The following is a 4,842-nucleotide window of genomic DNA, read 5'->3' as shown; positions in this document are numbered from 1 at the left end:
GTAATTTCTGTCCTTGACAGAATGTATTAAATAAGCAAACATCACCAACAAGCAAAACAAGTACTACAATGTAAAAACATTAAAAAAAAAAGACAACCCTCTCACATGCATAAATGAAAGATTGCACTCCCTTTCATCTTTTAAAACCCTTGGTTTTGTTCCCTAGGGGGACACAGTTTGGGTTTCTACGCATATTTATGCTCCCTGAACTGCAATTCTGATATGCAATAAGAATTGATGCAAACAGATGCTTTTGTTTTATCTGCTCTGCCTCTTGGTTCACAAACAAATACCTGGTTACCTAAATGTCATTTGGGCAACTGGTCCTTCAAAGAGACGGCTAAACTTGGTTCAAAATCCTAATATGATGGTTTGTGAGGGTCCGATGTCCTCTTGAGTCCTCATGCTTTCCTCTGCCTTTACTGTACCTCTGTATACATCTCTGATCAGCCCCCACGACACCTTGGAGATGAAATCTGTACATTTACCTTTTTCTACTCACCAACCTCAACCCTGCCATGATTTTTTCCTGTAGGCCTGCAGGAAAAATGGTGGTGGTAGTCTTAAAGAGCTGCCGCATTTTGGCTTTCATTATCCTCCTTCTACCACCTCTCTGTCTCTCTCTTCCTTTCCTTAAACTACCACAAAATCCATCCCTTTGTTCTCCATAGGGCATTGTACCCACACTCAGACTCTCTCAGCTTCTCAGCTTCCAACATACACAGGTTTGACAAAGCTTGTCTTCTGCACTAATACAGCACTCTCCCTGAAGGGAATTCTGGGGAATTTAATTTTTCCACGTCAACGCACTAGAAAAACAGGTTTGGAAAGGTCGTGCTATGGCCAGAACTACTTAGTGTCACATTTGGAGGAGGAGGTCATATTTCATCTTTACATTTGTGGTCTATTTTTTTTTTTCTTTAGTTCGTTTTGCCAAATAGCTTCAAATACCACCAGGTGGAATAATTTTTACAGGCTCCCTAGGTAGAGAAATACTTCACCTCTGACCCAAATACTGTTGATTTGATAATGCTTTCCATTTGCATCTCCCTCCCTTAAGATTCTAATTTGATGTAGAATCACTGCTAATATAACTAACCGATTTCTCTTTATTGCTGTGAAAAGTAAAGCTGAGATGCTCCATACGCTTGTCCCTCGCCATCCTCCTTATTCTGCTTATCTACTTGTCGCTATTTAAACAGACTGTTTGAAAAGAAGAAGGAAAAGAGGAAGAACGAAAGGAAGAAGGGAGGTGAAGGGCTACTTAATCATTGTTGCTGTTTTCCATTATATGCTAGACAGTCTCCATTTGATATACATTATTAAGCATGATATTAATCGGCGATGGGGTGGACAAACTATTAATGCGGTACATGACCAAGAATGGATTATAAGGAAATGCCTTTCCTCCCCATTTTTATTGTATCATTAGTCACTGAAGGGAGAATATGAGGTTTAACCCTTTTGTTTATTCCATTATTTCCCTTTTTTGGGGAATCTGTGTATTTTACTTATTTAGTCAAAATTCACATGAAGGAATTTAAAGAATACTTTTTAAAAATTTTAACTTTTTAATGTTTATTTATTTAAACATATCTTTTAATGTTATGTATTTTAAGAGAGACTGAGAGAGAAAGAGAGAGAGAGCGCACAGGGGAGGGGCAGAGAGAGGGAGACACAGAATCTGAAGCAGGCTCTAGGGTCTGAGCTGTCAGTATAGAGCCTGACATGGGACTCGAAACTATGACCCATAAGATTATCATCTGAGTTGAAGTCACATGCTTAACTGACTGAGCTACCTAGGTGCCCAACTTTTTAAAAATTTTAAATGATTGGAGAATTTACAGAGGTATTTTTCTGGTTCAGTATTAAATCCATCCCAGATGCGACTTCAGGGTCTTTGCACAAGGTTTATATAACAACAAAAATTGCCAAGTTATAAAATTTCATTCAGTGAACTTGTGCTCTCCCTTTTTTTTCCTATTTTATAAATTAAAAAAAAATTTTTTTTTTATTTTCTGAGAGAGAGAGAGAGAAACAACATGAGCAGGGGAGGGTCAGAGAGAGGGGAGGCAGAATCCGAAGACAGGCTCCAGCTCTGAGCTAGCTGTCAGCACAGAGCCTGATGCGGGGCTTGAACCCACAAACCATGAGATCCTGACCTGAGCCAAAGCCAGATTCTCAACTGACTGAGCCACCCAGGTGCTCCTCTTTTCCTGTTTTATTCTGTTTTTAGTACTTTACAAATATTTAACATTCTTCTCTCTTCTCTTGACACTGAGAATTGTATACAACTTTCCTCTTAAGAAGGAAGGAGAATGTGAGTATAATCAGGGTGCAAAATGACTCTGAGTTCCTTATAAACATGGCTTCTATGAAAAAGGAGAAATGCTGAACAGAAGGCATATCAAAAGCTTGTGCTGATTTAATGATCCACTGTTGACCCACTGCCTAAATTGCTTTAAGCCTTTCCTGATTAAAAATACTTTTTTTTTTTACTATTGTACTATAGTTGACGTATAAAGTAATATTAGGTTCAGGAGCATAGCACAGTGAGTGATTCAACAATTCTATACATTATGCAATGCTCACACGATAGGTGAAGTTACTTAAGCTCTTTTTGTTCCAGGGTCATGGACCAGGACTTATTTTAATGGATGACTAATTCCTTTGTTCTTTCTTCAGATTCAGAGAGTACCTGCACTGACCAGACTAGACCACTCTTTAAAAATGTGTTGAATAAAATAGATTTATCAGGTAATAATTTTTCTATCTTATTATATACTATTTGAAACTGCTTCAAGTAGGGGTGCCTGGGTGGCTCAGTTGGTTAAGTGGCTGACTTCAGCTCAGATCATGATCTTATAGTTCGTGGGTTCGAGCGCCGTGTCGGGCTCTGTGCTGACAGCTCAGAGCCTGGAGCCTGCTTCAGATTCTGTGTCTCTTCTCTCTCTGCCCTTTCGCTGCTCATGCTCTGTCTCTCTATCTCTCAAACAATGAAACTGCTCCAAGTAACATCAATTTTTAACCATCTGCCTTTCTTATAATTTCATTTAAATACATGTACTCAGATTCATTTATTTGGGGGGAAGAGGAAGAAAGAGAGAGAGAGAGAGAGAGAGAGAGAGAGAGAGAGAGAGAAAGAAAGAATGGGCTGGGGAGGGCAGAAAGAGAGAGGGAGAAAGAAAATCCCAAGTAGGCTCCACACTGTCAGCCCAGAGCCTGACACAGGGCTCAATCTCACAAACCATGAGTTATGACCTGAGTCGAAATCAAGAGTCAGACACTTAACCGACTTAACAAAGCGCCCCCAGATTTTAGCAAGGCTTGTAATGAAAAACATCATCCTCTGCCACACTCATCAACCATCATCCTTCTCACCAGAAGAAACACTTACTTTAAAAAAAATTTTTTTTCAACAGTGTATTATTCATAATGTCCTACACAAAACAGAAAGTTTTCTAGACATACCAAGAAGCAGGAAAGAGTGAACACAAAATCAAGAAAAACAGGAATTAATAAAAACTGACCTCAAGATGTGTAAACTGTTGGAATTACCAGAAAAACTAAAAGAAAAAAAGCCCAAGTCCCTCTTCTCTCCTGTCCTCACTACCATGACTGTTCCTACTGATATTTGTGAGTCTATGAGGGTGTTTTTTTGTTTGTTTGATTTTTAGTTCCAGTATAGTTAACATACAGTGTTATATTTGTTTCAGGTGTACAATCTAGTGATTCAACACTTCCAAACAGTGCTCAGTGCTCATCAGGATAAGTGTACTCTTAATACTTGTCACCTGTTTCACCCATCCCCCACCCACCATTCTCTACAGTTAGGAATCTGTTTTTTGGTTTGTCCCTTTTTTTCTCCCTTTGTTCATTTGTTGTTTCTTAAATTCCACATATGAAGGGCACCTGGGTGGTTCAGTTGGTTGAGTGTCTAACTCTTGATCTCAGCTCAGGTAGTGATCTTAGTGTTTGTGGGATTGAGCCCCACGTCCGTGTCTGCACTGGACAGCATGGAGCCTGCTTGGGATTCTCTCCCTCCCTCTTTCTCTGCCCCTCCCCAACTTGTGCACGCTCTCTCTCTCTCTCTCTCTCAAAATAAACTTTATAAATAAATAAATAAATTCCACATATAAGTGAGATTATATGATATATGTCTTTTTCTGACTGACTTATTTCACTTAGCATTATACTCTCTAGCTCCATCCACACTGTTCCAAATGGCAAGATTTTATTCTTCTTTAATGGCTAAATAATATTCCATTATATATATATAATATATATATGTATATACACACCACATCTTCTTTATCTATTCATCAGTCAATGGACGCTTAGGCTGCTTCCATATGTTGGCTATTGTAAATAACGCTGCTATAAACATAAGAGTGCATGTATCCCTTTGAATTCGTGTTTTTGTATTTTGGGGGTAATTATCCAGTAGTGTGGTTACTGAATCTTAGGGTGGTTATATTTTTAATTTTTTGAGGAAACTCCATACTCTTTTCCAGAATGGCTGCACCAGTTTGTATTCCCACTAACAGCATGCAAATGTTCCTTTTTCTCTACATCATTACCAACACATGTTGTTTCTTATGTTTTTAATTTTAGCCATTCTGAGAGGTGTGAGGTGATATATCATTGTAGTTTTGAATTGTATTTCCCTCACGATGAGTGATGTCAAGCATCCTTTCTTTTCTGTTGGCCATCTTTGTCTTCTTGGGAGAGATATATGTTCATGTCTTCTGCCCATTTCTTACCCGGATTATTTGTTTTTTGGGTGTTGAGTTGTATAAATTCTTTATATATTTTGGGTGCTAATCCTTTATTGGGTATGTT

The 4,842-nt window shown here is 38.5% G+C and overlaps 1 long non-coding RNA gene across 1 annotated transcript in view; it reads left to right on the top strand.

The window, feature by feature from the left end:
- LOC115280159 overlaps positions 1-2,756 on the top strand; it is an 8,026-nt gene extending 5,270 nt beyond the window's left edge. Inside the window, exon 3 of the long non-coding RNA XR_003903701.1 lies at positions 2,686-2,756. This is a non-coding gene — a long non-coding RNA (uncharacterized LOC115280159). The remainder of the gene's footprint in view (positions 1-2,685) is intronic.
- The last annotated feature ends 2,086 nt before the right edge of the window (positions 2,757-4,842 follow it).

The sequence above is a fragment of the Suricata suricatta genome, chromosome 1 (assembly GCF_006229205.1).
Source record: "Suricata suricatta isolate VVHF042 chromosome 1, meerkat_22Aug2017_6uvM2_HiC, whole genome shotgun sequence".
NCBI lineage: Eukaryota > Metazoa > Chordata > Mammalia > Carnivora > Herpestidae > Suricata > Suricata suricatta.
This window is presented reverse-complemented; position numbering and strand designations above follow the sequence as displayed.